Source organism: Aptenodytes forsteri, unplaced genomic scaffold (assembly GCF_000699145.1).
Source record: "Aptenodytes forsteri isolate BGI_AS27 unplaced genomic scaffold, ASM69914v1 Scaffold371, whole genome shotgun sequence".
Classification (NCBI taxonomy): domain Eukaryota; kingdom Metazoa; phylum Chordata; class Aves; order Sphenisciformes; family Spheniscidae; genus Aptenodytes; species Aptenodytes forsteri.
In genome coordinates, this window is record NW_008795322.1 from 1,053,470 (window position 1) to 1,072,706 (window position 19,237).

The following is a 19,237-nucleotide window of genomic DNA, read 5'->3' on the forward strand; positions in this document are numbered from 1 at the left end:
ACTTTGTTTTTTAAGGCTACTCTTCAGTTACTCTTCAGTTTAAGGAGTTATACCTTCTGTTAGAACTATCAGTTAATCTGAATATGGTCTCAGTTGCGTAAGTGTGATGTAGCAAACATTCCCATTCCTATTTAAATAAAAATACATTGCAACTTCAACCCACCCAACTGCAAAATGTCGCAGAACCTCGCTTCATTTTCTGTTTCTAGGGTAGCAGCACAGAATAATTTATTTCAAGTTTGATCATTGCTCTCTAACTTGTGGCAAACATTTGGTGCCTCATTTTGCCAGATACATTATACCAGAGGACTTGAATTAATAGAGGCATCTTAGTCTGGTGGTGATGAAAAGCCCAAAGAAAGATCTGCTTATTTAGTCTGAGCTGCTCTACAGTAATATACTGTGCACTATACACTGTGCAGCTGTTTAAATCTATATGGTGAATTCAAGCAAGTGTAGAAGGAATAAAACTGGAAGAATACTGAGAAACAGTTCTTGAGATTGCAATGCTGGAGCATGAATGGCTGCATTTTTTATCTGGGAGAATTAGAAGAATCTTTGTTGTTCGCTGCGTGTTTCTTCTCTTTATATTATATTTAAGATTTCAATCCTGCAGAGGCACTGTAAACATTTCTTTAGGAAAGAGAAAAAACAATAAATTAGGAAGAAGAAATATTTCTAAAACTTTTTTTTTTGTTTAGACAAATTCTGAAATGTATTTTATTTTTAAATTATTTTAATTATTTTTATTTATTTATTTCTGATAGTAATGACTCTTACCATAGCAAATATTCTCGCTAACATAAATAGTATTGGAGTAAAATAAGACATTTGGAAATTAAAGTTATTTGATGTTTAGAATTTATATTATAGAGAATTGAAAAGTTCTCATCAGGATTGATTGCTGAAGGTGATATACAAACATAAATACACGATTCTGGCCTGAAGAATCCAGGAATATAAAGTGAGTGCAATGAATAACTTTATTCCTAAATAACAGGTATGAAGTGAAAATAGATATGTGCTTTCTGTGCTTTTTCTGGGCCTGACATGAGAAGAGTTACTATGGGTTTCATAATTCTGTATTATTACATCCTTAGCAATTTGGAAAGGAAAAAAACTAACAGAAGAAAAATAATCTAGAAGATGATATTATGTTTTGGTGCAAAATTTGCCATTTCTACCTATAGGTATCTCCAAGTCCAAAGAAAATATTGGCAAAACAGGATTTTTATTTTATTGGCTACTTTCACATTGGCAATGCACAAGTCAGAAATTGCCTGAAACCTACCCAATAAAATCACAGAAATTCTTAGAAAATGTATGAATTTAAGTTCTACCTTGTAGTACCAGTGTTTTAGCATAGTAAGTATTTTTGTCAATAAAAGATGAGGCACTTGCAGTACGTTCATTTTTATGCAGTGATCCTATTTTTTGATATGTACTGATAATTTGAACTAATGCCTTGTGAAAGGGCATTTTCTTTTATGAACTTGTTATCTACTTTCACTAATATATGCTTTTTAGTGATACTGCAGACCTTTTTATCATTACCTACACAGTATGTTTTGAATCAGTGCACAGGCTGCTGCAGCAAACCATTGTTAAAAGTTTTTTATTTCAATAGCCCTCAAAATTAATTTATTTAATAATTTCCAAGTTATGGTAGAAGCTTAAAACAGTAAGAGAAAAATAAGGAACAAGAGGTTTGGATTTTTTTTAAATTAAACATATTGAAAATGCTAACTCTTAAATCTGTAGAGTTAGATTTTTCTTCATACAAATGCATTTGTTACTTTGATTTCTGAGTGCTAAGCACACAAGCCGGACATAAGGCAGGGTGAATACCTGTGTGAATACTGAAATGTTAATAGTAAAGAGACCATGAAGGAATGTGCCATTAATTTCAGTTGCTAGCTGACTGATAAACTACCTTTTTGCTTTAATTTTTATAAATTGAAGCTAGTTTTCATTAAATATCATGCTTCTGATATCACCTATTGTTCATAAATTTTAAAGGCATAGAGATTAAAATATTTTGCTACTTTTGTATTCTTTGTGCTATATTCAGCCTTGATGTATTTTCGAAATTGTTTGGCAAAATATTTTACATACAGTTGTTACTGACTTTCTTCCATTCAGACAAACTACAGACTCTGCACAGAAGAGAACTTTCAGATATATAAGAAGCTATATAGTTCTTTCCAGATTTCAGATTCCTAGTGTAGCTTCTTTTATGTTACTGCTCAGATCCAACTGGATATTGTAGATGACAGTAACATCCAGGGGCACTTTTGTCTGTAACTCTTATGTGACACGTTAGTATACCTGATTACATTAATTCTGAATTGCCCTGGCAACTGGACATCTAGGAGTGTCGTCAAGAATTCTAAGTACTTGTTGGCAGAGTAAGAGAGTTTGATCATTAAAAACATCTTTATTTTTACCTTTTCAATTACTGCCTAATGCCTCCTGCTTGCATTTTCTTGACTTCCTAATTACCTTTAGTTTTGTTTCACCTATAAATGAGGGATTGAGCCATTAAATTTACAGCAAAAAAGCACTCCAGATTAAAAAGGAAAGAAGAAAAGAGAACACATAATTGGTGTAAAAGTTGTATAAATGAAGTTTCATATTATTTTTCTTTAAATAATGAATTATTCAGTATTTTGGTGTTAATAATTTAACAGAACCCAAAGTAAGATACCAGCAGGACGTATGTGGGATGGGTGGTAGTTCAAGTTTGATCTAAAAGGCTTGCCTTTGTACTGAAGTTGGGTTGAAGCTTTGATCTATTTATAATGAGTATTCTAAGGGTTTACTAATTATTTTAAACCTGAAGAGAATCTCACAGTCCATTTTTCAGCTGGAAAGGAACCAAAACCAAACCTTGCTGGAAGGTAAAGGCAGAAAGTCATAAAGTTCAGGCATGTTTTTTAAAGTTAAAGCACGACCGCCTACTGGCTTTAATTTCTGATAAGTTTGGGGGAAAAATGTATTTTCTGTCTCCTTTTTTCATTCTGTAGCATAAGGAAATTTTCTGAGGTACTTCTAACTTCTGACTAGAGATACGGTATCCTTTATATATTCCACCCATTTAATAAGTTTGTAGCCATAAAGTTGAAATGCAGAAAAAAAAAATTTGTTTTGTTTTCTTTGGAATTATATTTAGACAAAACATGTATCAATTTCAGTTACCTACCACATTTAATCTATTAACAAACTAAATTAACTAACATACTTGTTTATGAGAAGTTGCGGGATGGTAATCCATTTATCACGGGAAACTATACAAAAAGTTCATGACTACACAACTACAACTTTAAAAAAAAATCTGAATTTATCACTGCTTAGAACATTGCTCATGATTTGGTTTTTTGGAAACCAGATGCTTGTGCCTGATCCATATTTAATTGCATCTTTAAAGGCAATATACTTACTCCACAATGTTACAGTTTCGTTGTACAATGACTTTGTCATTCCTCAATGGAAAAACTTTAAGTTTTTCAGATACACAGAACACAAATATAATTTCCTAAGATGATCATTATGGAACAGCAGTGACAGTAATGAGGTGGACGTAACAGAGTCCTCTAGCTGTATGTCTACAAGCACTGCAGCATGTAAGCTGCACAGCCGTAACAGATGGAAATTTTCATTGTGTTTGAGAGTTCATATAAATATTCCTCAAAGCACTAGTAACAAGGCTAGGGAATTGATATATATTTGCATCACAGAAAGCAGAAATTCATATAAAACAGTTCTGCAGATTCTGGCTTTGAATCAGTCATTTTTAAATCTGGAAGACGTGGAAAGTATTTGTTTTATGCAGACATTACTTTAACTTACTTGATGGGGATGAATACTTTCTTTCACTGAAAACACATACCATTGTAACAAATACTGAAGTTTTGTTCCTGAACATAAAATGGTGTGCTTCACTATGGTATTAAGTGCTATTTACATCATGTGAGAAATATTTTTTTTTTCAATTTGCTAGGAAATTTTCCAGTTTTCAAGGGGTGCTGAATAGTTTAATGACTCTATAATATGTACAAAGTACTTTCTTTTTTTCCCTTGAATCCGTATTTGGGATTAAAGGTGAACCTCTTTTCATGGTTCAAATCATTTTCATTAGCAGAAGGAAAAACATGCCCAATAAGCCTGGTACTGCGAAGAATTATTTAAAATATTACTGAGGAGCAATTTTTGCCTTTTCAATTATGCAAAGTGCTCATCAAGTTTTTGTCTTTGGTAATCTTCGGCTGATACTAAAAAACTGACACAGACTTGTTGACCCGACACAAATGTAATAGCTGTAAAGTTTTTTTTTTCCATACCTTTATCCTGGCACAAGATTAAAGAAATGAAAGTACAGCATTTCACAAATCAAGCTCATACTTATACCTGTATCTTATCCTTGCCATTAAATTTTTATAGAATCATAGAATAATTCACGTAGGAAGGAACCTTGGGAGTTTCTAGTCCAATCTCCTCCTGCACAGAGCACTGTCAGCACTGAATTCAGATCTGGTTGCTTTAGGCTTTGTCCAGTCAGGTCTTAACCTGCACAGAGAGAGATTCCACAACCTCTCTGGGCAACCTGCTCCAATGCTTAATGATCCCGAGTGATTTTTTTTGCCATAATACACAGTCAGAACCTTCCCCATTTCAGTTTATGAGCCTGTCTCTTGTTGTCTCACTGTGCATCTCAGTAAAGGGCCTGGCTTTGTCCTGGGATTTTTTCCATGCTGGTAGCTCCTTTCCTCCTTGAACCATGTGTCTTTAGGCACAAAGACCTTTTCCCTAAAGACAGAGGCAGAGAGGCAAAGTTTCTATTGTCTGTCCTCACTTTCATGTCCTGTGTATGTCCTTTTTTTACTGAAGCACAGTCATGAGTTCCCTGTGAAACCAAGCAGGTCTCCTGGTATGTCTGCTTATTTTCCTGTGTTATCAGAATGGAGTGTTCTGCTTGTAGAAGGTTGCTCTTACAGGTCTGCCAGCTCTCTTGAGGTCCTTTTCCTTTCAGTGCTGCCTCACACAGGATCTTACCCACCCAAAAGAAATCCCTGCCTAAACTGAAGTCTGTCCTCTTAAAGTCCAGGGTCTGTACTCTGCTACTTGCCTTCCTTTGTCCCCTCAGGATCTTGCTGGAATATCACTTCTAGACTGCTATAACACATCAAATAAATAATATACAGGAATCTCTTAATTAACATACTTGTATAACTAGACACATTTTACTAAATTCAGTGAGGTGTAGCTATTTTCTGGTAATTAATTACTGATTGATCATTTAAGAATTTGTCACTGGGACCTAGATGGAATAGATAATGAGACTGCTTGTTACAAATTCAAATGAATCTAGATCTAAGTGGAAAGTATACAAAAAAGAATATTAGAATTAGACCTAACCGATCACTTAATTAGCTGTACCAAGAAAAAAGCTGATAGCAAATAAGATCTTCAACTGTTCACTCACAGGATTTCACTTCCAAGATGCTGTATTTTAAAGCCACGTAACACATATACTGAGTCCATGACTAGTCACTACAGCAAGTAGAGTTACTCATTGTCATCAAATTTAGCATTCAGGGGACAAAATTTGTAATGCCATAATATTAGAGACAATTTATGCCTTTTATACAACAGAATTTTTGCTATGCAAATATTTTGGACTGATACAAGATCAGAAATACCGCAACAGTGAATCTCTCACAATGTCAAAATTAACATTGACTCCAATCAAACTAGGGCAATGGAAGTCTTGTTCATGTCAATGGAAGGTCAATACAAATCAAAATAATATAGTACATGGCTGTACTGTTCTTTAAAATTAATTATCTCTCTATGCTATTGGCTTTATTTGGATAATATAAGGTAGGCTTTGGTTTGGTTTATTTAAAATATTTTTGTATAAAAAACAGGAAGAAGATTGGAATAAGGGGGATCCTACTTTTCTCTAATGGAAAAAAATGTTTATTTTCTTTCATTCAGTTTTTCCATCCTTTCTGCTTTACTAAAGTCAGTGGAAGAGGAGATTTTTAAAGCTCATAGCATCCTGTCTGAATGACATGCAACCGGAAACCGTGTATGATAAACCACAGTGCTTAGTAGTCATAGTTTATTGTGTAAAAAGCATACTTAATTCTAATTTATTGCGATTAACTCTAGAACTTACTGATAAATCCAGACATGCTGTAGTAATCTACTAGCTGTGATATACAATGAAACTGAGGTTTTTGTTCTCTGCTCCTTATTTTGCCAATATAGTTGACATCTAGAAAGGGACACATGGCTTGTAGCTTGTACACATTTTCCTTGGGGTTGTGGTAATTTGAGTCTGAACGATTCAATACATAGTATATAGAAGATACCAGTAGCTAAGACATATGCAAAAGCCTTATTCAAAACATATTTAAGCTGTTCTAAATGGTTGAATGTGATCTTTTAAGCCACATCTGTATCTGTTATCATATGGTGTGTTCCAGTACAACAGCAATTTTCCATAGTAATATATGAAAAATATTGCAATGTTTATTATTTGTCTCAGTACAAAAACACATTCATTCCCATTTAAAAAAAAAATTACATTTTTCCACCATAGCTTAAATATATACTGGCAAACCAGAATACATTCAGACAGCTTTTTTTGTCGATGAACACAAGATTTCATGCGTTCATTTAGTGAGCACGGGAATATTATCTAAGAAGAAAACCTTTTAAAACTTTTAAAAGCAGGAAATTCAGAAAGAACCAAGGTTTATTTTTCATTATTTAAAATAAATAAAAATACTTATATGTAACAACAAAATGGGGGGAAAACAAAAAGAAGAGAGAGAGATGCTTACATACCAGCAAGGACTGAAAGTGTAAGCAAAGTATACAAATAACTTTCAAAAACCCAGGCTGCCTTCTCTCAGTATTTACCATGTTTAAGCTCCCTGAAGACTGCCATAATTAGTTTTCTCCCTTACAAGTAATTATGAGCACCTGTAATTTAAAAAAATATTTGTGTCTGAGATATGATCCCTTGGGTATTTTTCTTTTAGAACCTTCCTCATTTGCTCTTTTAAGCAAAGTATACAAATAACTTTCAAAAACCCAGGCTGCCTTCTCTCAGTATTTACCATGTTTAAGCTCCCTGAAGACTGCCATAATTAGTTTTCTCCCTTACAAGTAATTATGAGCACCTGTAATTTAAAAAAATATTTGTGTCTGAGATATGATCCCTTGGGTATTTTTCTTTTAGAACCTTCCTCATTTGCTCTTAGAAGTTCTTTTCCACTAACTTCTACTCTTGGGATACTTTAAATGGAATGAAATGCTCCTCTTCAATTACTTTTGAAACCAGATGAGACCTGAAACAACAGTGACAATGTTTTTCCTCCCCATGATCACTTTGGAGTGAATGTCATAGGTTCGGGGTAGCTGATTACTACCCAATGAGACAGGGAGGTAAGTGAGGTCTACATAGGGTATAGTCAGACCAAGAATAGCCTGGAAAGGGTTTCACACGGTTCACGTTTCAGTCCTCTGAAAATTTCATAGCAGATGGCAACAACGTATGGGTCCATATTAATTGTTCTACATAGCTCACTCCATGATGGCCACATAATTAAAATAATTATAATGTAACCAGAAGTGTCGCAAGACAGCTGCATAGAAACTGCCTTGTTGCCGACCGTTGGATCAGACCCTTGTGATACAGGGTATCTACCTGATGTCTTGATGTCCTACCATGGGAACAGGATGGTGGTTCCTTTCGAAATTCCATCCTGGGGGCAGCTCTTAGTAGCTATTCAGTGACAGGGGTACAGATTTTACAAGTAGCTGGATCTTAAGGAAGATTTTAGTTAAGGATGGTAAGTCAACACTTCGTATTTTCTCACCGTTCTGTTCCACCCTTTCTCAAAATAGACTGTGTATCACTCTTTGGGAATTATGCAATACCACAAATCAGAAGATACTTTAGAGAGTGAAAACCCCAGCGTTATGTTCCTCTACTCTTCCTTCTGCTTGGATGTGTAGCAGGTCAAACTCTACAGAAATAAATCTTCCATACCTGAATGTTGGCATTAGCTTTAAGCCGGAAGATTTCCTCAGAAAGAATTATTTAATAGTAATTTTGCTTAATGCGAGAAACTGACAGGATAAGCCATGAAGTCTACAAAGAATTGCCCATTAATTTGACAAACCTAAACGGCTGACTGTCTGAGAAAAGAATTTGATTCAGTTTTTATTCTAACACTGTATTGATCTTAGAATGATCTTAGCATTTATTTCAGTACAGTAGGCCAGTGATTAAATTTTGTGTGTTTTCATTTTCATCAGATATTTTGCAATTTCTCTGTGCACTGAATCACCAATACAATCTGATGGAACTAATTTTTCATATAAGCAAATTCTCAGTGATGGATAAAAATCACTGAAAGTGATTTGGTTTAAGAAGCATTTTAGTTTAAATGTTGTCCGATACAGTACATACCCCTAAATTCACATGAGGGTTAGTAAGTGTCCTTAGAGGATAGAGGTGTGTAGCCTTATAACTTTAAACCTGCAGTTAACATATAAAGCACAGGACCTAGAAAGTCTTCCCAGGTTCTGGACAAAATGTCCATCATGGGAATTTTATCAGTTTGCACTGATAAGGAATTCAAACCTTTCCACTTTCGTATCCTCCTTTCGTAGAAAGAAATGCCAATTGCACAAGGTTAAAGGAGACACGTGCTGGCCCAATCATCAGGCTGACTGGCAGACCAGGAGTCAACAGCTCCTGTTGTACAGCTGAGAAAAAGCCTAACTGGCTCTAGTTTTCATTTTCATCCCTCCTTTAATCCCTGTTAAGACAATGGAAACACTATATTCTTGGAGGGCAAAAACATCCACTGTTTTTAAGCTACAGCAGTTTCAGAATTTCTCTGCCTTCTATTACACATTAATACCAAACTAAGAAAAGGTTAATTAATACCAAACCAAGAAGTACAGTATGCTTCAGATTGCCCTTCCTCTATCCTGTCATGCAAATACTTTACAAGAACAGGAACGATACAAAGCTATTTATATCAGCCCTATGCTTGGCTCAGAAATTACCTATAGAAGAAGGTCTTTTCAAGGAGCAGTGCCCATTCCCTCTAAGGCCCCTTAATGTTTTCAGGGAATCGGCTCCACCTGGTTACATTTGACCTTGTTAAAAAGACTGCATTCAAACAAAGGGGAACTAATCTAGATTTTTCAACAAGAATAAAAAGGAAAGCAATCACTGGCTTTTCAAAACTTCTGGTGGTCTTGGCTGGATATGCTCACCTTGTAATTGTATTTTCCCAAGAGCCTTTCTCCCAAACAAGAGGTTGGGATGCTATTGTAATGTCAAATCTGACTCACTGTTACAGTTGCTATTAAAAGTTAGCAGCTGTAATTAGGGGAGAATTTTGAAGCTGTAGTGTTGTATTGTCAGTTGTAACAGCTTTTAATTATCTTATTTTTTTCTTTAAAGTGATCAGCTTTGCAGAAGTTGAATGTGCTTTTATCATTTTTACTCTGGAAATGAGCTGACACGTTTAATGTAATTTAGACAGAAATACCGTTACTGCAGAAAACAATTGGAATCTGTGAACTTTTTAAAGGATTTTGAACACAGGAGACAGCCATAGTGCTTAGAGGGATTTTGCCATCATCCAATTAAAATAGCCCTCCATTCTCTCTAATACCATTCTATCTGGTCTTAAAATGCATAAGACTAATTACATTAGCCCACAGAGGCTTGCATGGCTAATACTACTGGCCATTTCCTCAAATAGAAGAATTATAAATGATTAACCACTTTGAAAATAATACCAGTGTTTCTACTGCAGGACTAGATTTGATACATAGATATGCTGTCATTTTTACACTCCACTTGCAGCAGTGTATGGTACTCAAGCTGAGCATAGATGCCAATGTTGAAATTACAATGGCCAATTCCATTGTTCCTCCAGCCTACTTTAGTCCATCAGGAAACCAAAACCTTTTGTTGCTATTTCTAATCTGGTCTTATGCTGAGGATAGAAAGAATAAAGACAGAGCCTTATAGATTAGCCTCATAATAGGACAAGCCTTGTTATGCATGGCTTCACTCCCTTGAAGTCCCTTCACTCATATCAGAAAAAAAATTTAGTTTTCCAGGGAAGGACCCTGATTCTTAAGGACCTGAAAGAATGCAGTTGGTGTAGGATCTACTTGTGAAAGAGAGTCTGGGTTAGCAGACTATCCTGTGGCATGCAGCAGTCTAGAAGGTGAGATACAGCTAAAGAAATACTGTACAGTATTGTCATTTTTGGCAGGCAGCATCCTTGTCAATATGCATGAACCCTCAGATGAATGGGAGAACCTGTCACCCAAGGGATGTTACACACTGATGACAACAACCATGCATGGCTCACTCCCTTGAAGTCCCTTCACTCATATCAGAAAAAAAAATTTAGTTTTCCAGGGAAGGACCCTGATTCTTAAGGACCTGAAAGAATGCAGTTGGTGTAGGATCTACTTGTGAAAGAGAGTCTGGGTTAGCAGACTATCCTGTGGCATGCAGCAGTCTAGAAGGCGAGATACAGCTAAAGAAATACTGTACAGTATTGTCATTTTTGGCAGGCAGCATCCTTGTCAATATGCATGAACCCTCAGATGAATGGGAGAACCTGCCTGATTCTTAAGGACCTGAAAGAATGCAGTTGGTGTAGGATCTACTTGTGAAAGAGAGTCTGGGTTAGCAGACTATCCTGTGGCATGCAGCAGTCTAGAAGGCGAGATACAGCTAAAGAAATACTGTACAGTATTGTCATTTTTGGCAGGCAGCATCCTTGTCAATATGCATGAACCCTCAGATGAATGGGAGAACCTGTCACCCAAGGGATGTTACACACTGATGACAACAACCAGTCACAGGTCCTCTACTCTAACATGTAGTTAGATTAAGTTCTTCTACAGTTGTCACTCTGAAAGAAGGAAAACTGCTAGGCAGCAAAGGACAAGCAGCACTGGTAGTGCAGCCATTCTTGCAGCCAGTATTGATGTTTTCACTTTTTGGATCCTGCTTCATAAGTGAGTCCTCAAGACTGGAAAAAGTGAAAATTCTGTCAGCTTCAGGAGCCCCAGCAAACCTGAAAATTAATCCTTCTATTATGAGATTGTCCACTGTATTCCCATTAGAGACCAATTTAGCCCATGATTCTTAGTTCTGGGAATGCTATCTCACCCCAGCATGTTGGTATTAGATTGCATTGTTTTGATAAATTTTAATTTCATATATTGTAGCATTCATATCCAACTAAAAATCCATCATGGGATAGATTCATGGTCATGTCATGATCTGGTTCACGTACTCTGTTTTTAATTATCCCAGACATTACTGGCTCTATCCTACAGTCCCCAGATTCTCTGGGGCAGGGGATAAATAATGGTTCAGTTTGGGTTTTTTGCTGTTATTAATGTCTGTGTAGGGACCTTGCCTTTCAAATCACAAAAGCAGAAGTAATCAATCAAGCAGGTATGGATGGGTGTCCTTTATCCTTCTAAAACATGACTAGTATATATCAAGAGATGGGTAATAAAACTATAATGTTTCAGAAAGGATAATTCCTGCTCCCTGTGAAACTCCAAAAAGCTCACAAAATACTACAGAGGAATTTTATTGTTGTGGATCTAAATTTTAGATTTGAAATTTGGCAAAAGGGAGCTTTCATTTACCACAGAAGGAGAGATTCTTTTCTTTCAAACACATTCAGAATTTACTTCCTGTTCTAGGCAGGTTTAACACCTTGGAGTGTTTTTTTTTTTTGTAAATATAAATGCCCGTCAAAGTCAATCTCATCAGTAGTAAATGCAGTGCAATGTAAATGGTGTTGGATAGTATTGGACAGTTATGCGGTCACTGTCACCTACAAAATTTCCAGTATCTTGGGGCAAGGAAATCGCTAACTATTCCCTTGAGGTGGGATTTGTAAGTAGTGGGCATGTTCTTTTAAATTCTGCTTTAATGCTCAAAAGAAGTTTATTTCACTGAATGCTTTTATTATTTCTTTTCCATATAAGCAGTGTATATATACACACACATATATATACACATAAGTCCTAAGTAAGATTATAAATTGAACCAGAAGATTCAGGGTATTATGCTTTCCAGAGTAAATAAGTTTTTGAAAAAATATTTAACTTGGACTTTAAAAGCACTGGACAAGATATCCAGCACTGAATATACATTTCCTAGTGCTGTGGGAACCTAAGTTCCACTAAAGTTCAGGAGGACTAAAGCAATGGTTCTGACTAAACCATTTGTGATCTGACTTACTTTCATGGAGACACGTCAAATTAGAATATTTGAAAATTGGTCTATAGAATCTGAATAAGAAAATATTTTCAGTATTTTCTGATAACTTTCAACATAGCCTTTCCACAGGCTTAAAATCTCACTATTCCAAGGAAAGCACTAAGGGCAATTTAAAATGGAGTAAAGAAAAAAGTAGTCTTTTTTACTCTGAGGGACTATTGGCTGCTTCTTGAGATTATTGAATTTTCATTCTGGTATAAAGGAAAGCAGTATATCGCCAAGATGAAACAGAAAGCTTAATAGGCACTGTATCTCTTGATGTTTATGGAAACTTTGCCAACAATCTTAAAAGAAGCTGAATCGGACTCTTAAAATACTGACACAAATGAAATTAGGAGGAAATACCCCTTGCAACGGTAATACCACATGTGTCATTCACACTATTAAAATACTACTTTATTCTTCATTTTATTAGATTAAATTAGAAATTACATGTGCCCAAGAACAATGGGAAATCTTACTTGAGAAAAAGACTGGCATTTATTTTTTCAGCAACAAATCGAAATAATTGAAATCTTACAAGTAGCTTGATTACTTACAAGATCAGCTTTTAAAGAAAATAATTTGATCTTTCTTAACAGGAAAAAGGTGCATATCTATTCCATATCTAAAATTTTTACAGGAAACTGTCACAATCATACTCTAGGGTGGTCCTGGGGGGAAACTTAATTCTCTATTATTTTTGCAGAGTTGTAACATGGCAATATGATTTTGATATCCAGTTGACTAAGCGTACTGTTACTTCTTGCAGAACACTTAAGGTCATTATGGAGTACTTGTTATTGTTAGGCACTAGGTGGCCTGCTTGCTAAAACATAGTAATGAAGACTTACACAAAGGCAATTTGCAAAAGCACCGAGTGAAAAATAAGTAAATAAAGATGCCTCTTTATTTTCAAATACAGGATGATGCATTTAAACTATCCAATGCAAAGTAACATATGCATGGAAATATGCGGATAGTACAACCTACCTAAAACCAACTTAGCACACAATTATTTTGTTCTTGTCTTGCAGACAATATTTAGTTCCTCTCTGTATGTTTGCTTAAGGAAGACCAGTAACTTATTCATTCTTCTTCATCAAACATTCTTCTCTTACCCCGCAATGTCTTAACAGTGCTGGCATCACTGAAATATCTAGCTATGTGTGCATCTTTTTTCCTTCCCACTACCATAAAAGATCAAAGTTTCCCACTGAAAGACGGGATACTAACCTGTATATTCTCTAAATCGTAAGCTCTTAGTTCTCTTGAGGTAAATTAAAAACTGGCAAGTACAACGTAGTAGTAGCATTTGTTTTAGAAACCTAATGGGTTATTGTATTATGCTCAGAAACATGAAAAGGGTCAGTATTATTTATTGTTTCTAAGGAGCAAATGCAACAGCTAACTTTTTAGGAGTTAGCTGTACACATACACTCAATCTGATCTCAGATAGCAACCTACAGAAAATAAGAATAGTAAGCAAAGCAACACCTTGCTGTTGGTTTTTTTTTTTTGAAACTGAAGGCTAGATGTGACCCGTGGTCTTTGAGTATTGCAACCTGAGTCCTGTGCTAGAACAAACCATGATAAACTATATTTTTCAGCAATTTTGATGTTTTCATTTGTTGGTCTGTGACTCGTTAGTGTCAGTAGGAGGAGATACATAGTGACTTGAAGTGGTGTTCAGTTTGAGCTTTTGGACATTGATTTAAAAAAAAAAGTATAGATTTTATTTATTTAAAATGTAATGAAATAATCATTTCAATAACAAGCCTTCATTAAAAATAGTTTTACTGTTCAATCGAATGGCTAAATAATTAACCACAGATTTATTTCAATAAGATTATTCACCTTCTTAATTTCAGGTCAAATGCAAGACTAATGAGATGGCTGAAATTCTAATGATTATTTTATCTATCATTGATAGAATTCTAAAATATTAGCAGTCAAGGAGAGTGCAAAGCTTTTGCTGTTCTGCAGAGACCATGTGAGAAGTGTATATCTGAACCAAGGAATGGAACATAATCTGCATTCCAGGCAACACTATTTTTGGCCATCAGCTTGGAAATTCATTTTGCAGATATTTTTCAACTGAATTCCCCTAATGTCTCTGTTATAAAACAAAGAAATGAACAAACAACAGAAAGCCCCATTGCACCGATTTCTAACTGTGTAAGAAAGGGCATTGTGTGGCTAGTGTAATTACTTGTTTCGTTTTCTCCTGAAATCATACGAATTTAAACAGTGGATTCAGATGACTGATCATATTTTTCTAGGACAGAAAAGATATTTCAAACTGGTATTTGCGTGCTTTAATCTGAGTAAGAGTAGAACACACCAGCAAATATATCATAGAATCACAGAATCATAGAATAGTTTGGGTTGGAACGGACCTTTAAAGGTCATCTAGACCAACCCCCCTACAATGAGCAGGGACATCTGCAACTAAATCAGGGTGCTCAGAGCCCCGTCCAGCCTGACCTGGAATGTTTCCAGGGAGTTGTCCCCATCTTTCTTATAAGCCCCTTTTAAATATTGAGAGGCTGCAATAAGGTGTCCCCGAAGCCTTCTCTTCTCTAGGCTGAACAACCCCAACTCTCTCAGCCTTTCTTCATAGGAGAGGTATTATGGCAGAATATAGTGTGTTCCATTAAAATGTCTAATTATTTTTTTTTTCCTACAAGAAAACATTGCATCCCAATAGAAGAGGAACGACAAGAACTTGTATTTTTGTGATTTGTTCAAAAAGTGTATGCCTCCACATTCCAGCCAAGTCTGAGCATGAATCTCTTGAATTGATTTTAAACAAATCAGACTTGGCAGGATCCCTCAGGTTACAAAGAACGGTTCTCCATTTAAAACAATGCAGCATCCATCCACACTGTGCACTAAGGAATAATATGCCTCCTCACACTCTGCCAAAAAAAGAAAAAAATCTGTGATACGTGGCGCGCGCACAAAAAAAAAAAAATCCCGTCACTAATGCTGGTAGTAGCAGTAGTGAACGAACTACTGATGATATACATGCTACTACTGACGCAAAGAGGAACATCACTGTGAGACCTTAGACTGCCTCTAGGAATTCATCATCTCTGGGTATCAGAAAATAGGTGTAATGTACCGCATCACATAAAATATAGTGGAATTTTATTAGGCAAATAGACCTGCAAACTTAAGACACCATATCACACTCTTTTTATATACTGGCATGTTTGAAAAAATTCAAAATATTTCATAATACTTTAAAGTATATATGGGACTAACATCATTAAGTTCCAGGAAAGTATTCTAGTAATCCTGTTAAACTTTCCAGTATTTTGTTCCTAATGATTACGTTGTAATAGAAATTGTGACTAATTTTCAGTACCACAATACTTTAATACTTCCAGTTCCTATAGCAGAATAGAACATTTTCTTTGGGAAATCTGCTCTAGTGCACTTAATACATATCGCGTGTAACGCAACAATGGAATTCTGATAGATTTTAGTAACAGAACACCAAGTTTTCTTTACTAAACACAGGGTTTGAATTCTGTAAGTTCTGAGCATCTGTTTTACTGGAAATCATTAGGCGTTCTGACTGACGGTTGTCAGAGGTTAAAGATTTGAAATGTTATTGTTTTCTGCATTCATTTAATCACAAATCAATATTTCTACTTCTTATACCAGTAATTGATGGAGCAGTTAATCTTATCACTGTTGTTCTTCTATCTTGTGAAGCAACATACAATTATGTCCTTGTGTCACTTGCATTGCTCTTGCCCGAGTCATTCAAAACAACTTCTGCATGCAAAGAGAAACATCCATTTTCTTGGTAGGTCTTAGATTTGGAGGCATAATTAGCTGAGGTAAAGGAACAGTCTATCTGATGTGTTTTCATAACATTTCTATTACAACCCTAATACAAACGTCTAATTTCCAGAAATAACCAAAAAGCCTTCGGTCATTTCTAGTTGACGGAAACAGGCAAAGTCACCAAAATGTGAAGCATGATAAAACTTACAAATGATACAGTATTTAATACAATCCCATGTTATTCAAAGATTCTCTGTGTTGTGATTACTTCAGCTAATAGGCTGGTATGTGTTTTGCAGTATTTTTTGTGCTCTTTTTTATCTTTCTTACATTTAAATAATAAGCTGTTATCAAGTGGTGAAGTCACTCCATTTATATGCAAAATTAGTTTTTTCACTTGCATTTGTGGAGTAGGGACATGACTTTTAGACAAAACAGAGAAAGAAGAATATACATCTATTTGAAACTTTAATCTAATCATTGTTGACATTATTCCTTTAAGATTTTTCCACATTTAATTCCTAGTTTCAAGAACTAATATTCTATTTTCTTAAAAAAATGTTCTGTGCAGTGTACCAGTAATGATAAAACGCATCATGGGCCCATGATATTGTGTGAGAAAATGTGCTTCAATATGATTTTTAAAAGCTTTTTCATGAATCATCAATGACCTACAGGACTCTGATATACAGATGTACACTGTTCTCATTATTAATGTAGTTATGACTCCTCCCCACCCCCCCCATTAAGAACCTTTTGAAGCTGTTCATCCTCTTGCACTATGTCAGAAGAAGGAGAATGGATGGGAAATAATATCCCAAGCTTTTCTCTTCTACATTACAAGCCTGAGTCTATACCACATCACTTGTGTCTAGACATCATTGACAGTAGGCTGGCCACACTGAGTCAACGGACATGCAGATTTCTAGCTAGAAATATTTTGTCCACATTACCAAAACCCTTTTATTTCATCCTAATTGTTGACAGGTTTCAGTGAGGAGGCAGTGAAGAAATACAAACAACACATTTTTCAGTATTTGCGTACAAGTCTGTGAAGGAGCTGCAGTATCTTTGTAAAGTTTATGGATCTAGGCAAAACTTTAAACATCAAGTTTTCTGAGATTCTGTTAAGCATCAGCTTTACCATGGCAGGCTTCAGGCAAGACCACAGATTGTTTTGATATGGCCTGACATTTGTAATAAAATCTAAAATTAAGTATTCAATGCTGACATGTAACAGTCTATGCAAATATTTAATAAAGTTCTGTTGTTGAGATATGTAGGCTCTCTCACTTTATGCTTAAGTTAAGGCATTCGATTTCCAGAGCTATAGTTCTCGCAAATTTTGTAAACCCTACAGAAGATGCCACCGATTTCAGTGGGCTTTGAATCAATTTAATAGAAAATTGTTGACCAGATCCTCCACTTTTTAAACCATATTTACTATACCAGTAAAACAAAATGTAAAGTACAGATTCAGGCCCTGCACATCAAACTGATGTAACACATTTGAAAGTGTTCTTATAATTCTGCTTCATCCAATTTTGTGACTCTTTTTACTGAGTTTTTTTTGTACAAGTAGTCCGACTGAATTTTGGTAGCTGCTTTCTCCCAAGTCTAAACAGCTATGCTCCATCATTTCCACTGGATAATTCAGTTTTCAATCCCCTTTCCAGAATCACTTTAGTGTAGTGCTCCTGGCACAGAATTTCAGTGCTTTGAGAAGCAATCCATGTGTTTGCAATCTCTACAGCAGTTTGGGGATCTGTCAGGATGAGAGGTGCTATGCACTAGAAAGTATTTTACCAGAACAGTTAGATGATTCCAGTGTCATTTTGGTTTTTTTAAAATAACAGAGAAAAATACTTCACATTTTTGTCCATGTAAGCTATAGAATTAAAGAAGTATTTTTCTTATATACCAATAAGGCATGATACTTTTTACTAGTAAGAGGAATTTCTTAAAAATTTACATGATTTCACCTTTCAAAAGTTGGTATATCTTTAATAGTCATGCATATGCTAATACTGAGTTATTAAAAGTTCAATCCTACTCCATCAGTATATAAACGATTAAGCTAAATTCTGTTGCAATTCATGCATAATTTGCTATACATCTTTCATTTGAAAGTTACATCAAATAATGTGCAAAAAATTTTGCAGAAAGCACAATATAAAATTATTATTGTTATTACTATCTTTTATTCCTTTTACTGTATCAACATATTGAAACAAAGGTCATTTCAAGCTACAAATGTAGTAAGGAGAAAAATCCTCCTTAGGACAACAGGTAATTAAAGGGAGTTGTGCCACAAGGAAATAATCAAATGATATTATTGAGTTTGATTGAATTTAAAATATATATTTACTCTATCTTATAATATCATAAGAGATAAATTCATGCCCTTAATGTAAGATATAAATTAGTAAAGCTTGATCTTAATCCTTTTAACTATAACCAGCAGGGATCAAATTCAGATACTTTTGGTCTCCCGCTTAATAAATCACAAGAAATCTTTTATCAAACTGCTTTTCATTTTCTTTTATATACATTTATTTCCTATAGTTAGTAGAGGATAAAGGGTGGTTCACTTCTTCCTCAGAGAAAATTTTTCTAAAGCCACATTACGCTGCAGCTGCTATTGCTAACACCTTTTATGTATACAGCACCTTTCACTTTGAGCAATCCCCAAAGTGCTTTATAGACTCTAAATACAGAGATTTTTTTTTTCCTCCTACCACTGGAAGTCTGTACCAACAGTGTTGCACTGAAGTGGCTTTGGGGAAGGGAGCATGGAATAACCTCTCTACCTGAACCTATGAAACACTGGCATTTATGTAGGCCAGCCTGTGGTAATTTGGGCCAGAATTTGCAAAGAATTTGTAAGTGCTCACTCATGTAAACGTTTACAAAAAATTACAGCCTCTCTTTGCCCCAGTTTTCTTCATCTGCATAGCTAATGCAAAAGACAATACACACACCTGTGCCACAGGTTCTACCGAAGAGGTTCGCTGTTTACCATTTATTTATGTTTGTTAGGCAATGGTACCTGATGGAGTACCTTGTCAGATGCCTCTCTTTCACTAGGCGGCG

The 19,237-nt window shown here is 35.3% G+C and overlaps 1 protein-coding gene across 1 annotated transcript in view; it reads left to right on the forward strand.

Annotated features, from left to right (window-relative positions):
• The window catches only part of LOC103899476 (protocadherin-11 X-linked), a 532,785-nt gene that overhangs the window by 23,699 nt on the left and 489,849 nt on the right, over positions 1-19,237 (forward strand). The gene's annotated exons all lie outside the window — the stretch shown is intronic.